The following is a 23,974-nucleotide window of genomic DNA, read 5'->3' as shown; positions in this document are numbered from 1 at the left end:
GAGGGCACACCTACCCATAATTCCCAGCACTCTGTGTACTGTCTGCAGCTCCAATTCATTAGACACACGCTGGGACAGGGGGCAGAATAAAGAGTTCCACAACACAAGCACATACTGTACACATACACACACTGGTCTGGATAGGGTTACTTGCCCAACAAATATGTTATACGTATATAATAAAGCACACACAACAGCCGTAATGATACAACATCACTACCCTGCAGTAGTATCGCTACAACCCATCATACTGAGTCTGAGTAATCACCAAACCATGCCCAAGGCTGCTGCAACTTCCTGCGGGGCTCAATGGAGCAGAAAATGAGAAATAGATTCAACCATCTGAGCCTTTGCCTCTATAGACTTACCTCCCCCCTCCTTTCCGCTTCTACCTGTTCTCTCAATTCCTCATCACTCTCCTTTTTCCACTCCTCATCTCTTCTCTTTCCCTTTCAAACCTGTCCTTTCAATTCCTCATCACTCCACTCCTCCTTTCTCCCTTTCCCTCTCATCACCCCCGCTTCATCCCCCTGTTCCTCCTCTCCTGTTATCTGCTCTCTTCCTGCCCCTGAAGGAATGCATCTCCACGTCCATGCTGTTAATGACCTGGTTGTGTCTTTTGTCCTCTAAATGAGATATGCCACCATGCACAGGCCAAGATTAGCATGGAAACACAAAGCCCATCCACAGAGATGACAGTCCCCTTCAATAAAACACACCCACAGAGAGAGAGGGAGGAGGAAGTGAGGGATGGAGAGAGAGGCGTGAGAGAAAAGAATGAAGGAATTACAAGAGTGGAGGAGGGAGGAGAGATCACCTTTGACCTTAAACGTTGATAGTATTGTTGTACGTGTCATATTCGGTGACATTGTGAATGCCAGGGAGAGATTGGTTCTGAATCCTTGAGAAGAAGCTTTGGCAGTGATGACACAGAAATAAAGCAAGCCATGATGAGCGGAGGCAGGGGAACAAAACACAAAGAGATGATATCATTATCAAACAATGATTGCGTTTTCACTGCCGCTGTCATATCTATGGCACGTTGTTATACTCATCGAGTCATCATGATGGTTGAGTCACAATCAAAGAGAGATTGTGGTTTGAAGGGTTTATTCTACGCCTAAGACACTGTCATGACTGTCCACAAGAATCCAAATAGGTCAGATCAGGTTTGCAATGAATAACTTCAATCAGACCCCCTCTCACCCTAGAGGGGGAAGGAAATAACTAGTGGGGGTTAACAACTTAAGCCCTGTTGTAAATCAAGTGAGAAGACTCAGGCCTGCGCTCTCAAGATTCAGCAAAAGGAAAGTGCTTTGTTTCAACATACTTTTTCCTGCTGAAACTAACACGTTCAAAAGTGAATACTAGAACAATATTTCTAACATAGAACATGGGAAACGGTCAGAGGCGATCTATAGAACACTGTCATTTTGTTTGTTATTTTGTGATGTCATAAGAATTGTTATACAGGAAATACTGTAACTTGGAAAGTATACCCACTACATACAGTGGCAAGAAAAGGTATGTGAACCTGGATTTTATCTGGATTTCTGCATATATTGGTCATATATTTTGATCTGATCTTCATCTAAGTCACAACAACAGACAAACACAGTCTGCTTAAACTAATAACACACAAATTAATGGATTTTTCATCTAAACATTCCCAGTGTAGGTTGGGAAAAAGTATGTGAACCCCTAGGCTAATGACTTCTCCAAAAGCTAACTGGAGTAAGGAGTCAGCTAACCTGGAGTCCAATCAATGAGACAAGATTGGAGATGTTGGTTAGAGCTGCCCTGCACTATAAAAAACAATCACAAAATTTGAGTTGGCTATTCACAAGAAGCATTGCCTGATGTGACCCATGCCTCAAACAAAAGAGATCTCAGAAGACCCAAGATTAAGACTTGTTGACTTGCATAAAGCTGGAAAGGGTTACAAAAGTATCTCTAAAAGCCTTGATGTTCATCAGTCCACGATAAGACAAATTGTCTATGAATTGAGAAAGTTCAGCAGTTGTTACTGTCCTTGGGAGTGGCCATCCTGCAAAGATGACTGCAAGAGCACAGCACAGAATGCTCAATGAGGTTAAGAAGAATCCTAGAGTGTCAGCTAAAGACTTACAGAAATCTCTGGAACATGCTAACAACTCTGTTGACGAGTCTCTCATCTCTGTTGACGAGACACGTAAAACACTAAACAAGATAGGTGTTCACGGGAGGACACCACGGAAGAAGCCACTGCTGTCCAAAATAAACATTGCTGCATGTCTGAAGTTCGCAAAACAGCATCTGGATGTTCCACAGCGCTACTGGCAAAATACTCTGAGGACAGATGAAACTAAAGTTGAGTTGTTTGGAAGGAACACACAACACTATGTGTGGAGAAAAAAAGGCACAGCACACCAACATCAAAACCTCATCCTAACTGTAAAGTATGGTGAAGAGAGCATCATGGTTAGAAGCTTGCTTTGCTGCCTCAGGGCCTGGACAGCTTGCTAGCATTGACGGAAAAATGAATTCCCAAGTTTATCAAGACATTTTGCAGGAGAATATAAGGCTATCTGTCCGCCAATTGAAGCTCAACAGAAGTTGGGTGATGCAACAGGGCAACAACCCAAAACAAAGAGGTAAATCAACAACAGAATGGCTTGAACAGAAGAAAATACGCCTTCTGGAGTGGCCCAGTCAGAGTCCTGACCTCAACGTGATTGAGATGCTGTGGCATGACCTCAAGAGAGCGGTCCACACCAGACATCCCAAGAATATTGCTGAACTGTAAAGAGGAATGGTCCAAAATTCCTCCTGACTGTTGTGAAGGTCTGATCCGCAACTACAGAAAACATTTGGTTGGGGTTATTGTTGCCAAAGGAGGGTCAATCAGTTATTAAATCCAAGGGTTCACATACTTTTTCCACCCTGCACTGTGAATCTTTACACGATGTGTTCAATAAAGACATGAAAACATATAATTGTTTGTGTGTTATTAGTTTAAGCAGACTGTGTTTATCTATTGTTGTGACTTAGATGAAGATCAGGTCAAATTGTATGACCAATTTATGCAGAAATCCAGGTAATTCCAAGGGGTTCTCATACTTTTTCTTCCCACTGTATGTGAAGTTTCCATACTCTGCATTGTACATGTAATATGAAAAATGATGAAAGTGTTTTTGTTAAGAGAGGGATGTGATTTGAGAAGTTATTTGAGATAATAGTTTTACCTAACTTTGCACAGTGAGTAGTTACCACCAGGAGTGAGGTATAGGCAGACGAGACCACTGACGTCTCCTGCAAATCATAGATGGTAATAGTGCTGCACTACATGTTACCAGACAACAGTGTGTGTGAGAGGTTTTTGGAGTTCGTAGAGGTGAAGGACAAAACTGGTGTTGGCCACTCCAACACTATCAAACAAGTCCTAGCGCCACTGAATGTCAAGGAGAAGCTGGTTACACAAACCTACAACGGGGCAGCGGTGATGAGTGGTAATGTACGTGGTGTCCAAACGCTACTGAAGGAGACTTACCCAAACGCGCAATTGGTGCACTGTTACGTACACTGACAGATTCTAACACCAGAAACTTTGTGCTGGGAGAGTGAGCATGCTTGAAGTGTTTTTTTGCAGGCCTATCCTCCTTTTCCACCTTTTTCACAGGCTCACCCAAAAGACTCTCCGCTCTTGCGGAATCAACAAACAGACGGGTCCCCAAGCCACCGGGTACATGATGGAACTTCAAAAGCAGAACCGTCAATGGTGTGTGGGAGGACCGTAAGATACTGGCCCAGTGCATGGAAGACATCCGCACTCAGCCTGGATGGGATGAGATCACCATCAGCGAGGCATATGGCCTGTCCATGAAACTCAAGGATCCCACATTTCTGAAACTGCTCGAGTTCTTTTCCTAGGTCAATCCAAAGGTGGATGTTTTGTACAACATAATGCAGAATCGAACCATTGATGCAGTAGGAATCGCCGGAGCAATCAACAACTTCAAGGTGAACATTCCAAACATTTTCGAGCAAACTAATGCACTGGCCAATGGACATGTTGATGCCACTGAACCAAGGCGGAGAGAACTTAACACTGCACCCGTGATGAAGGAAGCATGCGACACAATCGCTGCTCATGTGCAAGAAAGGTTTTCTGAAAGTGACCACTTATTGCAGCAAAGTTGGTGGACAGCTCATTTTCCCCCCAGTATGTACATTCCTTTCTGACCGCAGCACTCCAGTGTGCTACCAAGATATGGCCTGTGGGCAACCAGGAGAAGCTGAAAACGGAGCTGTCCACTCTTTACCTGTATCCTTAGCTGGACACTAGAAAGACCGCACTTTCTTTATTGAAATCACTCTGAGAACAACCTGATATAAATACTATGCATGCTGGTCTCTCTTGGCTAAGAGTTGAGGAGAGACTGACTGCATCACTTATTTTTATAGGAAACATTCATGTGTTGAAAATCCCAATTTTTTTGCATAGTCAACTTACACACAGCTCTGACACACACACTTATCCCACCAGACATGCCACCAGGGGTCTTTTCATTGTCCCCAAATCTAAAACAAATGTACAGTATTATATAGAGCCCTTATTGCATGGAACTTCCTTCCATCTTATACTGCTCAAATAAACAGCATACCTGGTTTCAAAAAACAGATAAAGCAACACCTCATGGCACAATGCCTCTCCCTTATTTGACCTAGATAGTTTGTGTGTATGCATTGATATGTAGGCTACGTGTATGTAGATAAAAATGTATGTAGTTCTGTCCTTGAGCTGTTCTTGTCTAATGAAGTTCTGTATTATGTAATTCTGTATTATTATGTTTTATGTTTTGTGTGGACACCAGGAAGAATAGCTGCTGCTTTTGCAACAGCTAATGGGTATCCTAATAAAATACCAAATACCAAATATCTGCAGGAGGCCTTGTCTGAGACGGTCTCTCTTCTCAAAATAATCATCACCACTCCAATGACAACCCGCCGAGTCAGAGAGACTCTTCCACCCTTAAAAGGATAAAAACCTTCACACGCAATTCCATGGGCCAGAAAAGGTTAAATGCATTGGCCTTCATCCAGAGAATGCCAGACTTGGATGACAAAGTAATTGAGAAGTTTGCCCACAAGGACCACCCTGCCAAGTTACTGTTCAAGTGAGCACAGCACAACAATGGTGAGTCCATAAATATGTCTAGTATTCTGCTGCGTAAGTGATGTAATATGTCAGGGAGATATGTATACTGTAGCTAAGAAAGTAATAATAAGTGTATGTTGTGTAGTAAGCAGTTATTAGCCTATGTGTCTCACCCTAAGAATGTGGTCCCTTTCCCTCTTAGAACTTATCCTACTGTTCTGAGTTGGTGGTGCGCATGTAGCCTATAGCCTGTTTTAGAGAAATGTCATCATCAAATATTGTAACAGCTTTCATTGCCTGCTTACCTGCCCCCATTGCAAGAGCTTTCATCATCTGCACATGTAGTCTATAGCCTGTTTTTGAGAAATGTAATGATCGAATATTGTAAGTGCTTTCATTGTCTGCTTATGTGTCCCCATTATTTACCCTACGGTTCAGACTTGGTGTACAGGGAGAATACTGTAAGAACGGCCCATGTTCTGAATTATGTCGCTGTCAATTTCAAAAGTGCTGAACAAATAGGCGGCATATAGGCTACATCTGTCTCAGCTCGCTCATGTCTTAATCAAAATTACGGCTTGCCTCTTAACCGCTTATCGCCATATACGCCATCGTTTGTACATCTGCATTGTTATATTGCTTATATAGGTCTATTTCATCAGTATCTTACTAATAATTTTAGGAAATGTCAGAATGATGCATTTAATTGTTTTTCTTACTTTGTGTGTTGTAATTAGCTAGGGTGCTTTTCTCCACGAGGAGGGTGATAAGTTACAGACCCAACAACATTATATTGTAGTATCCCCTCCTCGTAACCATGTTTGCCAATGACAGTCTCTTCCCATTCAAATATTTTTGTTCAACAAAAAGTTCTGTAATAGACCCATCTAATTCCAGTTCATATTTCGAGGGTTGTGGGTCAGTGCGTGTGTATATTGTCTATAAAAGCGGATCCTCGTGATTGTATTTTCCGTTTTTAGATCACATAGGCCGAATAAAATACTTTGAACGGTAGTCTAACCGCTAAGTCTCGGTCTCTCTCTCTCTCTGTGGTGACTTAAAGAAGAGTAAAGGCCTCAACATCTTGCTGAATTTATCTGAACTAACATCTGAATTTCTGTCACTGTCCATTTCAAAATTGATGAACGAATAGGCCTACCTCCTCGCAGCTCGTACAGAGCTAATTGTTAATTATATAAGAACAAACATTGTGAATTTACTGAACATAAATGTAATAATGTTTGTGTATGGTTCAAAAGTCACAACTCATGTCGACATTCATTATTATTGAAGGAGAATGAGTTCTTATCCAGTTACACAAATCAACAAGGAGTCAATAGAGACCATATTAATTTAAGCAAGTCAGCCATAAGCTCCACTCTCGGGGTAGCTTTATGTAGACCCTAAACGGCACCGTTTGTCACACTTATAGTGCATTTAATGTATTGTTTAGAGTTGTGTAGTGGCTTCACTGGCATACATGTAAAAACAAATGCTTGTTTGCCCCATCAAGATTGGCATGCTAAAATCACGACTGATTAGTTGACCATTTGGTTTGCCTCATTTGAATTGATTGCTTATAGTTTGAATGTTTTATTATTTAGAATAGTTTATTAATGATTGCATTTTAATTTACTTGACACATTGCCTTTAAATAATTACCTATAATATTAAGATGATTTATTATAATAAGGTACCTCCATATTATTATTGCCCAACAATGGGTTTTACATACACATTTAGGAATCTCCTATCTATCAGCGTCATTGACACTACATACATTTTCATGTTAGTCATTAATACATGATAAGTATGCAACAGAACAAATGAACAGGAATGATATTTACTCTCAGTCTGGAAAGGTTTCCCAAGGGCTCCACCGAACCAGTCAGAGCCATATTGTCCAAATGGAGATAGTTTGGTACAGAAGTGAATCTTCCCAGGAGTGGCCGTCCTACCAAAATCTCTCCAAGAGCTAGGCATAAAATCGACCAGGAAGTCATAAATAACTCTCGAAAAAACATTGCTCACGAAAAAGAATATATATGCTCATCTCAAGTTTGAGATGTTGTAGCAGGATCTGAAATTAGCAGTTTATGCTCGAAAACCCACAAATGTCACTGAGTTGAAGCAGTTCTGCATGGTGCTGTGAGAGACTAATTGATAACTACAGGTGTTTGGTGGCAGTTATTGCAGCTAAAGGTGGCATAACCAGTTGTTGTCTAAGGGGGTGATTACATTTTCACACAGGGGCATTGGGTGTTGCATTACTTTCCTTAATAAATATGTACACATTTGTTGTGTCATTTGTTCACTCAGCGTCCCTTTAATAAAATATTTGTTTTTGGTCGAAGATATAACATCCAGTGTCAATAATGTGCAAAAGTGAACAAAATCTAACGGGGTAAATACGTTTTCACAACCCTGTACAGTACATAGAGTACCAGTACCATATCAATGTGCAGAGGTATGAAGTATATGAGGTAGATATGTACATGAGGGCAGGGTAAAGTGACTAGGCATCAGGACAGATAATATATAATAAGAGTAAAATAAAGAACAGAGTAGCAGCAGCAAATTAGGAAAAGTGTGTGTCATGTGTCTGTGTGTGTGATTGTGATTGTGTTGTGTCGGTCTGCGTGTGTGTTAAGTGTGTGTGGGCGTATGTAGTGAATGTGTGTGGGTTTTGGTGTGGGTGGGAGTGTCAATGTAGTGTGTGTGACTGAGTTTGTGTATATGGTTTGTATGTACAGTCTAGTGACTGTGTGTAGGGTGAGCGCAAGATAAAGTCAGTGCAGATCGTTTGGGTACCATTAATTGTACTATTTAGCTGTTTTATGGCTTAGGGGTAGAAGCTATCTCGGAGCCTGTTGGTCCGGGAGCCGATATTCCGGTACCGTTTGCCGGACAGTAGCAGAGTGAACAATCTATGGCTTGGTTGGGTGGAGTATTTGGCCATTTTTCTGAACTTCATCTGACAACCCCCTGATGTAGAGGTCCTGGATGGCTGGGAGCTCGGCCCAGTGATGTACTGGCCTGTCCGCATCACCCTCTGTTGTGCTTGTGTTGGAGTCGTGCGAGGCTAAGCAGATGGGGGTGAACAGGGAGTACAGGAGTGGACTAAGCACACAACCCTGAGTGGCCCCCATGTTAAGGGTCAGCATGGCGGAGGTTTTGTTGCCTACACTCACCACCTGGGGCTGGCCCGTCAGGTAGTCCAGGATCCAGTTGCAGAGGGAGGGGTTCAGTCCTAGGGTCCCAATCCTAGGGTCCCTAGCTTGAAGGTGTTGAACGCTGAACTGTAGTTCATTAATAGTATTCTCACATAGCTATTTCCCCTCTTGTCCATGTGAGAGAGGGCAGTGTGAAGTGCAATTGAGATTGCGTCATATGTAGATCTGTTGGGGCAGAGTGAGTCTAGGGCAGAGCTCTCCAACCCTATTCCTGGAGTGCTACCCTCCAGTAGGGTTTCTCTTCAACCCCAATTGTAACTAACTTGATACATCTTATAAACCAACAAATTATTTGAATCAAGTGCGCTAGTTTTGAGTTGGAATGAAAACCTACAGGGTTGTTGCTCTCCAGGAACAGGACTGGAGAGCCCTGGTCTAGGGTGTCTGGGATGATGGTGTTGATGTGTGTCATGACTAGCCTTTCATAGCACTTCATAATTACAGATGTAAGTGCTACAGGGCGATAGTCAATTAGGCAGGTTACCTTGGAGTTCTGTGAACAGGAACAATGGTGGTCAGCTTGAAACATATTGGGATTACAGACTTGGACAAGGATAGATTGAAAATATCTGTGAAGACACTTGCCAGCTGGTCTGCGCATGCTTTGCGAACACACCCTGGTATTCCATCTGGCCCGGCAGCCTTGTGATTGCTAACCTGTTTAAACATTTTGCTCACATCAACCACGCAAGGCGAGATCACAAAGTCATCTGGTAAAACCGGGGCTTCCTTGCAAGGCACAGTGTCATATTCCTCAAAGCGAGCATGAAAGGCATCTAGCTCGTTTGGGAGTTCTGGATCGCTTAATCCTTTATTGTCTGCAAGCCCTGCCACATACGAAGAGTGTCGGAGCCGACGTAATAGAATTGCACCTTCCTCCTATATTGTCATTTCGCATGTTTGATGTCTCGGAGGTCGTAGCAGGCTTTCTTGTATGTGTCCATGTCCATGTCCCATTCATTGTAAGCTGTAGCTCTAACCTTTAGCCTAGCGCAGATATTGCATGTAATCCTTGGATTTTGGTTTGGATGTGTTCTTATAGTAACTGTGGGGACGACATCGCCTATGCACATATTGATGAAGCCTGTGACTGTTGTGGTTAATTCCTCAATGCTATCGAATGAATCCTGGAACATATCCCAGTCTGTACTAGCAAAACAGTCTTGTAGCCTCGCGTCTGCTTCATCTGACCACTTCCGTATTGAGCTCATCACTGGTACTTCCTGTTTGAGCTTTTGTCTGTAAACAGGTAGCAGGAGAACGGAGTCATGGTCAGATTTGCTGAAGGGAGGACGAGGGGGTGCCTTGTATGTGTTTCTAGAGTTTGGTCTAGAGTTTTAGCGCCCCTAGCGGCGCAGGAGACGTGTTGGTAGAAGTGAAGTAGGACTGTTTTAAGTCTCCCTGTGATAAAGTCTCCGCTCACCAGAAACACTGCCTCTGGGTGAGTGGTTTCTTGTTTGTTTGTGGCCCCATACAGTTTGTTGACGAAGTGGCCTTGGAAAATAAATAATGTGGACAAAACATAATTTGAAGTGCAAATGATGTTTTCGAAAGACCACTTTAGCGTGTGGAAATGTTGTATCATCACCTTCCGCTGTAAAAAAAAACATGGAAATTAAAAACAAAAAAATATGTTTAAAGTGGCATTGGTCTGAAGCCGGAAAAGGAAATTCATAAGTACCACAATGCCTACTCCACCCACGATCTAACAAGATTTTCTAGCAAACAGCTTTGAGTAGCTATGAGTAGCTATGTTATTCTATTTTACTTCAAACAATATGTATGCAGCTCCAACAGCCTAATTCATACTCTTCTGAGGAATAATGGACTTCACAGTGTCCTGCTATTTAAATAATATATATACAGTACCAGTCAAAAGTTGACACAGCTACTCATTCAAGGGTTTTTCTTAATTTGGACTATTTTCTACATGGTAGAATAATAGTGAATACATCAAAACTACGACATAACACATATGGAATCATATAGTAACCAAAAAAATTGTTTTTATATTTGAGATGCTTTTCCAAAAGTCTTGAAGGAGTTCACTCATATGCTGAGCAATTGTTGGCTGCTTTTCCTTCACTCTGCAGTCCAACTCATCCCAAACCATCTCAGTTGGGTTGAGGTCGGGTGATTGTGGAGGCCAGGTCATCTGATGCAGCACTCAATCACTCTTCTTCTTGGTCAAATAGCCCTTACACAGCCTGGAGGTGTGTTGGGACATTGTCCTGTTTAAAAACAAATGATATCCCATCTGGTTCGGGCTTAGTGGGACTGGCGTATCGCTGCAGAATGCTGTGGTAGCCATGCTGTTTTTGCTTTGTCATTATGGGGTATTGTTTGTAGGTGGATGAGGAAATTGTTTTATTTAATACATTTTAGAATAAGGCTGTAATGTAACAAAATGTGTAAAAAGTGAAGGGGCCTGAATACATTCGGAATGCACTGTATATTACACTTCAAATTAGTGGATTCAGCTATTTCAGCCACAAAATCAAGACAGGTGTATAAAATCGAGCACACAGCCATGCAATCTCCATAGACCTCAGTGATTTTCAACGTGAAACCAAATTTCTGCCATGCTAGAGTGTCCCCGGTGAACTGTAAGTGCTGTTATTGTGAAGTGGAAATGTCTAGGAGCCACAACAGCTCAGCCACATAGTTGTAGGCCACACAAGCTCACAGAAGGAGACCGCCGATTGCTGAAGCGCATAGCACGTAAAAATGCTCTGTCCTTGGTTGCAAAACTCACTACCGAGTTTAATACCCTGACTACACCGCTCGCGTTGCAAAATGAATATAGGAATCTATGTTATTCAATTATTGCACCCACACTGGTCATGTGCGCCAAAGTGTGTGTTTCCAAGGGCTAAAATAGAAGTCATTCCTATTTCTGACGCAGATCACGCTGCAAGTCCTGCCTCTCCCATCTCCTCATTGGTTTATAGAAGCAGGTACCCACGTGCCATCTCCTCATTGGTTATACCCACGTGGGTGATTGAAAGACGAACTGTTTTGCCAGTTGTCGTGGTAATACTATGAATGTGTAGATACCAATCACCATATAAGTTCAAAGATGAAAAAGCCTGGAAGGAGGAGAGAACTAGAAACTATTCGGTTGACCGTTTTATGTGTGGATTAATTATGTGTGGACCTTGTGCATTTCAGGTAAAATAACAACTCAATGTTTATATCCTAGGACAAATTAGCTAGCAACAGCAAGCTAGCTAAATAGGACAAATTAGATAGCAGGTGCAAGCTAACTAGCTAAATTGCCATACATGTTTAATGCTTTTCGACCTGTCCCCAAATTAATGTCATTGGTTCAGAGTGTGTTTTGATATTTTAACCCGTGTGTCGTGATCGCATTTGGTGTCGGGGGACAAAATACATTTATACACGAGGGCGCACGCGCGCAGCCGGTTTGGATTCCGTGTAACTGCCTCTGGAAGCAACGTCAGCACAAAAAATGTTTTGAGCTTCATGAAATGGGTTTCCATAGCCGAGCAGCCGCACACAAGCCTAAGATCATGTGCAATGCCAAGCGTCGGCTGGAGTGGTCTAAAGCTCGAAGCCATTGGACTCTGGAGTGATGAATCACGCTTCACCATCTGGCAATCTGGGTTTGGCAGATGCCAGGAGAACGCTACCTGCTTGAATGAATAGTGCCAACTGTAAAGTTTGGTGGAGGAAGAATAATGGTCTGGGGCTGTTTGTCATGGTTCAGGCTAGGCCCCTTAGTTCCAGTGAAGGGAAATCTTAACGTTCCAGCATTCTAGATGATTCTGTGCTTACATTCTTACATGTGCTTATGATTCTGTGCTTCTGTGCTTTGTGGCAACAGTTTGGGGAAGGCCCTTTCCTGAACTAGACTGGCCTGCACAGAGCCCTGACCTCAACCCCAATTGGAACGCCGACAGCGAGCAAGGCCTAATCGCCCAACATCCGTGCCCAACCTCCTAATGCTCTTGTGGCTGAATGGAAGCAAGTCCCTGCAGAAATGTTCCAACACCTAGTAGAAAGCCTTCCCAGAAGAGTGGAGGCTGTTATAGCAGCAAAGGGGGGACCAACTCCATATCCATGTCCATGATTCTGGAATGAGATGTTAGACGAGCATGTGTCCACATACTTTTGGCCATGTAGTGTCTATACATATATATATATATAGCATTAAGCTCTATGTATTTTTAGATATAGGCCTATTGTAAATGTGGTATTGTAGCATAACCATCCTTATTGCAAAAATAAATACAAATACCCACAACTTTAAGCTACAAACTCATTTGACAGAGGTAATGAACTGCCCATTGTTCAGCACAGCAATTAATAAAACAGGACCATGTTTGCAAAACAAGTGTTTCTGAGCTTATGTCAATATTACACAGGTAAGCTAACGGTTACAGAAATCAGAATTTTAGACAGGTTCTATATGAGTGACTATGTCCAACACACCACCACATGTTGTTATGTTGGGCACTTACTGACCAAAGAAATATGTTATGAAATGTATTTTTTTCTGAATTACATTTATTGCTAAAATAAAGGTTTAAGAAAATACAGGCAGGCATCACTTTACTACAAGACAAAACAGCTCAATCAAGGACGATGGTCTTGTAAGTATAAAAGCAGAAAGTATTCACATCCCTTGACCTTTTCCACATTTTGTTGTGTTAAATTGAGACTGAGATGTTTTGTCACTGGCCTACACACAATACTCCATAATGTCAAAGTGGAATTATGTTTTTTATTTTTTACAAATTAATTTTAAAAATTCAAGCTGAAATGTCTTGTCAATAAGTTTAACCACTTTGTTATGGCAAGCCTACATAAGTTCAGGAGTAACTGTGCTTTCAAGTCACATAATAAATTGCATGGACTCTGTGTGCAATAATAGTGTTTAACATAATTTTTGAATGACTACCTCATCTCTGTACACCACACATACAATTATCTGTAAGCCGAGCAGTGAATTTCTAAAACAGATTCAACCACAAAGACCAGAGAGGTTTTCCAATGCCTCGCAAAGAAGCCACCTATTTGTAGATGGGTAAAAAATAAAGCAGACATTGAAGATTTTGAGCATTGTAAAGTTATTAATTACACTTTGGATGATGTATCAAAACACCCAGTCACTACAAAGATATACAGTGGGGAGAACAAGTATTTGATACACTGCCGATTTTGCAGGTTTTCCTACTTACAAAGCATGTAGAGGTCTATAATTTGTATCATAGGTACACTTCAACTGTGAGAGACGGAATCTAAAACAAAAATCCAGAAAGTCACATTGTATGATTTTTAAGTAATTCATTTGCATACCAAAAGGCAGCGGGGTAGCGGCGTAGCGGCGTCGCGGCGTCGCAGCGTAGCGGCGAGACGTACACACTTAATAGGGGGATTGGGGATCAAAGCCAGTGAGTGGGAGGGAGGGAAACCCAGCACAACACAACTACATAGCACATCACAGGCACAGCTCTATGCAGCATTTCACCACCAACTTGGTGTAGTACAACATAGCAGAGTCCAACATAACATTACTCCAGTCCAGAACATGCTAGAACACTCCGTAACAGCTCCGAACAGCCTGTGCTGCAGTTCCACACTCTAAAAAACAACCCAATTTGGGTAAATATCGAACAGAACACATGTTGGGTTATTTTGACCCAGCCAGTTCTTTAAGTTGGGTTGTTGATGCTTGGTTATTGAGCTATGATACACAAGGTCAGATTGGGAGAATGGAGGAGTAGCTTAGTAGGGGCGTGGCTTTCAAATAGTTCTTTTTTGGCCACCCATGAGGGAACTCTTTTGTAGCTTTAATAAAGTTTATACAAGTGTATGAGTTTTTACATTTGATTTATTTAACCTTTATTTAACTAGGTAGGTCAGTCAAGAACAAAGTCTTATTTACAATGACGGCCTAGGAATGGTTCCTTAAATACATATCCCAATGTTGGGATAGTTGCCACTTCGTAATCATAGTATTGTTATACATTTTATATAAGCCACACCCCTAATAGGCCACACATTTAGATTAGCCAAACTTGGGTTAATTCAACCATCAGTTTAGTTTTTATTCAGTTTTATGCTGGGTTGACCCTGCAGGCATGGCATATTGGTGGCGTGGCTTTGAGATAGGTATTTTTGCCCACCCGTGAGAGTAAATATAATTCCTGTTCAACTGCACTTGAACAATATAACTTTATGCAGGGTTGTATTGTGTAGGCCTTTGCATTTGTAATTCAAAACTTACTCACACAGCATGCCATCACTATCGTATTGATTAAATCCAGTCAATCATTTTGATAAGGTCTAGGTAGCCTAGCTACTCCAAGTTTGAATATAAACCAAATTTGATTACATTCACATTGTCTCCTGACAAAAATAAATAGGCCTATTTTAGGCTATAAATAAATGACTTTAGCCTGCAGCTGTGTTTGTTATCAGTAGTCTACAGTTGATCAGACTGAAGCACAGATTTATTGTGCATGAGGCAAATCAGTCTAAACAAATGAACTTTGTCCCTATTTTCGATGCTTGTGTGTCAATATTTTTTATCAAACCAAATCAAAAGTGTTGGGCCATATGCCAGCTTGCCACACATTTGCCGGTGGCCCTGTTGTGTCGATGTCTGCAACATGGATAAATCGAAATCACCACATAATGCTACAAATGAAGAAACATATCCTATCCTGTTCTACTATCTTGAAACTTTGAATTTGTATCATACTTTGGTCTGATTTCATCCAAATATCATCGAATCTAATCAAAAACGTGAGGTTGACTGTTCATTACTATCATGCCCTAACCACAGAGAGCTTTTTATTCTCTATGTTGGTTAGGTCGGGTGGGACATCTAGGTGATTATATGTCTATGTTGGCCTGGTATGGTTCCCAATCAGAGGCAGCTGTTTGTCGTTGTCTCTGATTGGGGATCATATTTAGGCAGCCATTTCCCCTTTGTGGGATCTTGACTATGTATAGTTGCCTGTGAGCACTATAGCAGCCAGGAGTGGAGAACATCCTTGACGTGGGAATAGATTATGGCAGAAGACAGAAGCCTGCCATGGAAGCAGGCGGAAGCAGCGAAGGAGCAACAACAATGACACCGGGGTTCGATGGCCACGACAGAAGCCTGAGAGGCAGCCTCAAAACGAGAGGCAGCCTTTTTTGGGGGGGGGGGCACACGGAGTGGTCGGCGACACTGAGGGGTGAGTCAGAGACCGAGGAGGAATATTGGGACAGATTGAGCGAGGAATGGGCGGCGAAAGTTGAGGGGAGTGAACCAGAGACTGTCAGTGAGTTGAGGGAGAATGTGGAGGAGAGCGAAATGAGAGAGTTATTGAATTGGTGGACGATGCACAACATTTGCCCTAAGGAGCGTGTTATCGATTTAAAGCCACCTGAGTCAGCTCTCTGTACTCATCCTTAGAAGTGTGTTAAAGTTCCGGTACAAGTAATGCCGGTTATATGCACCAGGTCTCCAGTACGCATCCACAGTCCAGTAGGTCCTGTGCCTCCTCCCCAAAATCGCCCTGAGGTGCGTGTCACCAGCCCGGTGCCACCTGTACCGGCCCCACGCATCAGGCCTCCAGTGCGCCTCTACAGTCCAGAGCTTCCGGCGACTTTTTATTCTCTATGTTGGTTAGGTCGGGGTGGGATATCTAGGTGATTATATTTCTATATTGGCCTGGTATGGTTCCCAATCAGAGGCAGCTGTTTATCGTTGTCTCTGATTGGGGATCATATTTAGGCAGCCATTTCCCCTTTGTGCTGTGTGGGATCTTGACTATGTATAGTTGCCTGTGAGCACTATAGCAGCTTCACGTTTAGTTTTGCATTTATTGTTTTCTTTGAGTTTCACTTCAAAATAAAGAGGATGGAACCATACCACGCTGCATCTTGGTCCACTTATTACGAACCAACGTGACAATTACCTTTAAGACAATCTAGTATTCATTAATATGCAATTGCCTGCAGCCAATCTGCTTCCTTTAATCCCTTGTGATTACAGTAAAATACTATAGAAACAATTTTCTTAGATTTTAAGTCACTTTTATTGTATTGTACTGTCTTTCATTGCTCTGGTATCAAGTTACCTTTAATAGTTTAGTATTGTATTGACACTATTCAGAAATAGGCAAAGATATCTTATGATATCTTTTTATAATTACAATTTTTTTGGAACACCAATGCAACATTTTCAGTAAAGGTAACAGAAACGTTTTACTTGCTATGACTGTGATGTGTTGTTGTTTAATCAACCTTGTAAGTTGCTAAGGACAAATGTGCAACATTTGTCATTTTGGTGGCAGGAATGTGCTTCCATAAGCCTGTAACTTTGAAGCAATATTAGTTTAAGGCATGCTAAGTGAATATGAAACATTTTGATGAGTTCAGTTCATGCTATTGCATTAAATCCAACATATGTCATTGTGGCGATAGTCTAATTACTAATTACTAAGTTAGTACATGCAAAATGTGTAAATTGTTTTACAGTATCATAATAATAGCCCATAGAAATAATATTTTTATAATTAGCCTATATTTCACAGCTCTGTCTAGACAACAAAAACTGTCAGATAAATTGAACATCTTCGAACCAGTTTCTAGTGTGACTGGACGGAGAGCACAAAAAATGCCTTTTGCTGCATTGCACCTGTACAAACAAACGCTGCTCACTTTACATGCAGCTGTATGGTAGTTGAGACCTCACCTGAACAGAAACGTTTTATTTTATAATTACTCTACTGAATTATTTGTCCATAATACAATTATTTAGAAGGTTATGCAACAATACAAAATAAATGTTTAAAATCTATCGCAATTTTGCAAAAACAGCATGTAGCCTATGAGTTTTAAGAATTAGCTTATGATGATGGTTATTCGCTATGGGAATGGCTTACTGGTCTCTTGTCGCTTGTTACCTCGTCGGGAATCTCCCTTTCAGAATCATTGTGGGACATTCACCGCAGTTCATGTTTCACACAGATAGAACCACCAACATAAAATTACAATGGTTTCTCTTAAGATTGTAACAGAAAAGCCATCATACCTGAAAGCAGCACTCCAGCAAGTGGTGGCTTGGTGACTCCTGAGAGTGGATGCTATGGGGGAGCTTGTGCAGTTAGTCCATCTCTTCGCGCGTCTCTCTGATCACAGCTGTAGTGTCAACTGCTCTGCTCCGCATAGCAGCCCAGTGCTCTCGTGTGTAAGGGGGCGTGGTCACATTTTCGGGAACACAGCTGGGGCAGCTACTCTGCAGTCTATCTACGAACCCGATTTAGTAGGCTATTATTTCTCCAGTGGCAATATACCGTGATACTGAATATAGGCTAATAATTTCCTATTGACTCAATAAGTCATGCTGCAGTGGCAAAGAAGCAGTTTAGATGTCTTCCTGTGCGTCTCTCTCTCTCTCTTTCTTTCTTTCTCTGTGTGTGTGTTGTCCTTGAGTCCTAGAGTCAAATGGTACCATACCCCAGATCTAATCTTAGCTGCTACGAGGATAAAATGACAGAATTACATAAAACACTGAATTACAAAACAATATCTGATCGTTTATTAGTGGTTATGATCAGTCCACTTCTTACACTTACTACCATACAATTCCTAATACCTCCCTCCGCAAGGAGGCAGGAAATAATCTACTGCTCTCATTTGCAGTCGTGGGTGTATCTTGCCTCGCTGAGTCTGTCACAGATGAGACAGATATTTCACCAGATGTATAAATGTGAAGCATCCGCTTGACGTTCCACCTCACAATCAAGTTTGGTAGTGAGAAGCCCAGTGCCGGCAATGGGGAGAGGATGGAATGAGATGGATTTTGGCCGAGATTCTGCACATTTTCTCATCGATTAAACATTTGATCTTAATACGGTTCTGTTCCCAAAACTACAATATGTTATGAACAGAGTGGACAAAGTTTTGTACACTTTACCCTTTGCCAAAGTTGTAAAAAAATTGCGTTGTTGGGAAGGAGTGCAAAGGCGAATTGAGTTATTGCACCACTTCAGAGTATGCGTTCCCTAATGCGAATATGCAGATATGTGCTAGAACGGGCCAATAGGATATCGCTAGCTCGCCCACCTCCTTGCTTGTTTTGCCAACTATGACTCATTTATTCACGTTGGGTGTGGTTTAGCTATAAAACAATACAATTATCTCTGCCTTTGATCATCTCCGTCTCGTTGACAGCTAAACAGGAATAACAGCAGGGTCGGCGAAAAGGCCTTGTATAAATAAGACATTCTTGCTTTTAAATCAAATGGTGGAGCACGGAGTGATTAATAGGATTCAGATTTTTCACATGCACACGTGATTGCTTTGGATAAAAACTCTGCCTTCCCAATGTAACCTATTTAGAAAATTCTATGAAAAAAAACATGCTGTGTTTGTCTGGATGATGCACCATGCTGCCTTGTTGACAACATGACAGAGCGGGGCCGATTACTGTTTGATTTGAGATTTCGTCCGATGACTTGTGCATTTGCCCGGTTCAACGCGGGCCAGTGTAATATAGACCCTCCATTAGTATTTGAGTAGTCAAATGAAACTGACAAGATAATATAGGCCTTGTTATAAACATTTGTCAGGTAAATGTCATATTAATACATGTAGTTGTGTGGGGAATTTATCAGTTTAGCAGCTAGCCAATTTATTGGGTATGATCAAATCAACTGGACTGAGCACCTGTCAAAAACAGCATAGCTAGCGAGCTTACAGTACTATGCAGTCGAAGTAACCCAGTGTATGAATGAAATGTTTCAGCTACTTCGAAATGTTCCAGAAATCACAATGCTCTTTCATACTTTAGCAGGCTGCAATACCCATAATTTCAGTGAAAATTATTCTAAAGATCCTATGAAAAGACTAATAGTTAGATAATGAATTATTGGTGCAGCAGCCCCCTTCTCCTCCCTGGGTTTGCCTGAAAACAGCCTTTGATGTCTAGCCTCCACAGCTCTAGTGTTGACATGACCTCTAAGATCTCAAAGTGGGGTGTCTGTCTGTGTACCCTAGTTCGTTGTGAGAACAGCCGGGAAAATCTAGGTCAACACCAGCTCCTTTTGTTTTGTATGATTCCAAGCACACAGCTGTGTGAATGAATGCCGAACACTCAACAACTTTTGTTTGACTTTATATCATAACTAAGTAATACCCTCTATTTTGTTCATGTTTTTCATAATGAGCCTTTTTATATATATTTGGAATCGCAGGTGTCTTACAACGCAGAGGAGGCCAGTGTCTCTGTTAAAGAGGTAGCTAAAGAGGATCTTGGAAACATGTTTATCAACAGCTTTATTTGTTGGCTGGTGAAAATGGTCAAAACCACTGATTATCCGCTTCATAGTTGCTTGATTGTGTCGTTTCTCATTGCAATCTCATCTCCTATGATATTATTGATATTATTGCTCTTACTGACTGTCTGTGTATCGAAGGTATCATTGGAGGAATAGACTACAACCAGAACAAAGTGAACCAATGGACTGCCAGCATCGTGGAGCACTCTCTCACCCAGTTGGTCAAACAAGGGGAGACCATTCAAGTTCATAGGTGGGATGTTAAGATATTTTAACACAACTGAGCTATGGGATTACAAGAGTCAGTCACAAATTGGTCACGTCGATGTAGCGAGAAAACATAGACGCACTAAAAGTTGAAGTTGTTAGTATACCTTAAACCTCATTCTATCTTCTCCACCCTTAACAGGCTGGACGATGGGCTCTTTGTGACCGGGAGCAAGGCTCTGTGCATGACAGAATGTTTACAGCAGGAAATACATCATCAACATGGTCTTGTGTTCCAGTGAACTGTGTCATCATGCAGAAGACTGGTGCTGGTCTCCACACGGCCAACTCTTGCTACTGGGACACTGCTACTGATGGTGAGATAAAGGAAAACACCACACTGTACTACTCTACTACTAACTGTACAAACCATTGAACAGTCATTTGCTTTGTTGTGCTAATGAACAGTGTATCACCCTTTGGCTTAATCAGGAGGGTGTAACATGTAGAACTTTAAGATAGAAATACACTGCTCAAAAAAAATAAAGGGAACACTAAAATAACACATCCTAGATCTGAATGAATGAAATATTCTTATTAAATACTTTTTTCTTTACATAGTTGAATGTGCTGACAACAAAATCACACAAAAATGATCAATGGAAATCAAATGTATCAGCCCATGGAGGTCTGGATTTGGAGTGGAAAATCACACTGCAGGCTGATCCAGCTTTGATGTAATGTCCTTAAAACAAGTCAAAATGAGGCTCAGTAGTGTGTGTGGCCTCCACGTGCCTATATGACCTCCCTACAACGCCTGGGCATGCTCCTGATGAGGTGGCAGATGGTCTCCTGAGGGATCTCCTCCGAAACCTGGACTAAAGCATCCGCCAACTCCTGGACAGTCTGTGGTGCAACGTGGCGTTGGTGGATGGAGCGAGACATGATGTCCCAGATGTGCTCAATTGGATTCAGGTCTGGGGAATGTGCGGACCAGTCCATAGCATCAATGCCTTCCTCTTGCAGGAACTGCTGACACACTCCAGCCACATGAGGTCTAGCATTGTCTTGCATTAGGATGAACCCAGGGCCAACCGCACCAGCATATGGTCTCACAAGTAGCCTGAGGATCTCATCTCGGTACCTAATGGCAGTCAGGCTACCTCTGGCGAGCACATGAATGGCTGTGCCGCTCCCCAAAGAAATGCCACCCCACACCATGACTGACCCACCGCCAAACCGGTCATTCTGGAGGATGTTGCAGGCAGCAGAACGTTCTCCACGGCGTCTGTCACGTCTGTCACGTGCTCAGTGTGAACCTGCTTTAATCTGTGAAGAGCACAGGGCGCCAGTGGCGAATTTTGGTGTTCAAATGTCCTGCACGGTGTTGGGCTGTAAGCACAACCCCCATCTGTGGACATCGGGCCCTCATACCACCCTCATGGAGTCTGTTTCTGACCTTTTGAGCAGACACATGCACATTTGGGGCCTGCTGGAGGTCATTTTGCAGGGCTCTGGCTGTGCTCCTCCTTGCACAACGGCGGAGGTAGCGGACCTGCTGCTGGGTTGTTGCCCTCCTACGGCCTCCTCCACGTCTCCTGATGTACTGGCCTGTCTCCTGGTAGCGCCTCCATGCTCTGGACACTACGCTGACAGACACAGCAAACCTTCTTGCCACAGCTCGCATTGATGTCCCATCCTGGATGAGCTGCACTACCTGAGCCACTTGTGTGGGTTGTAGACTCCGTCTCATGCTACCACTAGAGTGAAAGCACCGCCAGCATTCAAAAGTGACCAAAACATCAGCCAGGAAGCATAGGAACTGAGAAGTGGCCTGTGGTCCCCACCTGCAGAACCACTCCTTTATTGGCGGTGTCTTGCTAATTGCCTATAATTTCCACCTGTCGTCTATTCCATTTGCACAACAGCATGTGAAATTTATTGTCAATCAGTGTTGCTTCCTAAGTGGACAGTTTGATTTCACAGAAGTGTGATTGACTTGAGTTACATTGTGTTGTTTAAGTGTTCCCTTTATTTTTTTGAGCAGTGTATATTGAATTTTACTGACGTGATATTCTGAGAACAGGGAATATTTCCCACTCTGTACATTGAGTCCTCCCACAGGAAGCTGCACAGTCAGGTGGGAGAACCGCACCATGTACTGTGTGGTGTGTGTTTTCGCTGTGGCCGTGACCTGTTAACTTGGGACCCTCAATTTCCCTTCCCAAAACCCCTTCTCGAACACGGCCAGGCATGCACCAGGACTACCAAGCCTTGAAGATCCTATGCTGATTACCTATGAACAGAAATGTCTGTTGTACAAAAACACTTCTTAACCCCACAATTACAAACTTTGACCACCTACAATGGGAACCATAGGATGGGAATTCAGAATTCTTGCTATATGTGGTGAATGTATAGTGTTGTTTAGTGTTGTCTGTGTGTAAATGTAAATACAGACCAATAGTTAGAGAGAGATATGCTCAGTATGGATTTAAGAAATGGCACTACCCATACTGGTAAATGTTCTTCTTTGAACAATCACAGAATATCTTCAACTAGGATTTACATGTGTAATAATAGTATTAACTAAATCAATAAATCACAATTATAGTTACAACTGTAAACAACAGGCTTATCAATAGTGTGCCATAGTTGTACCACTATCTAAAATGTTTTTCCTGAGGCTCATAGCAGAGGGACCAGGTCCAATACATTCCTAACAGAGTGCAGAGAGAGACAGATTGGAGGTTCCATTGAGCATTGTAGTTTTATGAAGGTCTATGTTTAATTTAAAAATATGTTAAGACATAATAATTAAACATACTCCATTTATATTTATTCTCCATTTATATTTATTCTAAAACTATTCCTTGTAGATTTCTGAAATTGTAGCATTGTATTTGTATTTATCATGATCCCCATTAGCTCATTAGCTCTCCCCAATTAGCCCATTAGCTCTCCCTGTTGGTTAGGATTTGGAGCTCTCACTACCGCAGCCCAGGTTCGATTCCGGGTCAGGGAATGAATAGCTGGGATCCTGAGTGGCACAGAGGTCTAATGCACTGCATCACAGTGCTAGAGGCGTCACTACAGACCCGGGTTTGATCCCAGGCTGTATCACAACTGGCCGTGATCAGGAGTCCCAAAGGATGGCGCACAATTGGCCCAGCGTCGTCTGGGTTAGGGGAGGGTTTGGCCATTGTAAATAAATAAGAATTTGTTCTTAACGGACTTGCATAGTTAAATAAAAAAAAGCTGCCAAGGCAGCAACTACTCTTCCTGGGTTCCAAACACATTAAGGCACTTACATCCCATATAAAACAAAAGATAAAACATTACAACATGTAACATTACTACACCACTACATATCTACAATACAAAATGTATAATACCCCCATACAACAATATTACAATGTGCGTGTGGTAGCGCTTGTGCGTATGAGTGTGTGTCTCTTCACTGTCTTTAGCTGTACTTTAATCTGTTTTTAAATCTGATTCTACTGCTTTTATCAGTTACCTGATGTGGAATAGAGTTTCATGTAGTCATGACTCTATGTAGTACTGTGCGCCTCCCATAGTCTGTTCTGGACTTGAGGACTGTGAAGAGACCTCTGGTGGCATGTCTTGTGAGGTATACATGGGTGTCCGAGCTGTGTGCTAGTAGTTTAAACAGACAGCTCGGTACATTCAGCTTGTTAAAACTTCTTACAAAAACAAGTAGTGATTAATGAAAATGTATGCACTCACTACTGTAAGTCGCTCTGGATAAGAGCGTCTACTAAATGACTCAAATGTAAATGTATGTCAAATTCTCCTCTATTTTTAGCCATGAGATATTGACATGCTTATTATTAATGTTAGCTCTACGTGTACATTTAAGAGCTAGCCGTGCTGCCCTGTTCTCAGCCAGTTGTAATTTTCCCAAGTCCCTCTTTGTGTCACCTGACCACACTACTGAACAGTAGTCCAGCTGCGACAAAACTAGGGCCTGTAGGACCTGCCTTGTTGATAGTGTTGTTAAGAAGAACTGCGCTTTGTTATGGGCAGATTTCTCCCCATCTTAGCTACTGTTGTATCAATATGTTTTGACC

The 23,974-nt window shown here is 42.1% G+C and overlaps 1 protein-coding gene and 1 pseudogene across 2 annotated transcripts in view; one reads left to right on the top strand and one right to left on the bottom strand.

Moving 5' to 3' along the window:
• Positions 1-17,612, bottom strand: part of LOC109871032 (synaptotagmin-like protein 5) — a 70,154-nt gene extending 52,542 nt beyond the window's left edge. The window contains exon 1 of one of the 2 annotated variants that reach the window (XM_031806258.1): positions 17,426-17,612. The gene's annotated coding sequence lies outside the window, so the exon portion shown is untranslated. The remainder of the gene's footprint in view (positions 1-17,425) is intronic. The other variant, XM_020461797.2, reaches the window with a different exon arrangement.
• On the top strand, positions 3,305-22,081 carry LOC109871197 (dynein light chain Tctex-type 3-like; annotated as a pseudogene).
• Positions 22,082-23,974: the final 1,893 nt, after the last annotated feature.

Source organism: Oncorhynchus kisutch, linkage group LG26, assembly GCF_002021735.2.
Source record: "Oncorhynchus kisutch isolate 150728-3 linkage group LG26, Okis_V2, whole genome shotgun sequence".
Classification (NCBI taxonomy): domain Eukaryota; kingdom Metazoa; phylum Chordata; class Actinopteri; order Salmoniformes; family Salmonidae; genus Oncorhynchus; species Oncorhynchus kisutch.
This window is presented reverse-complemented; position numbering and strand designations above follow the sequence as displayed.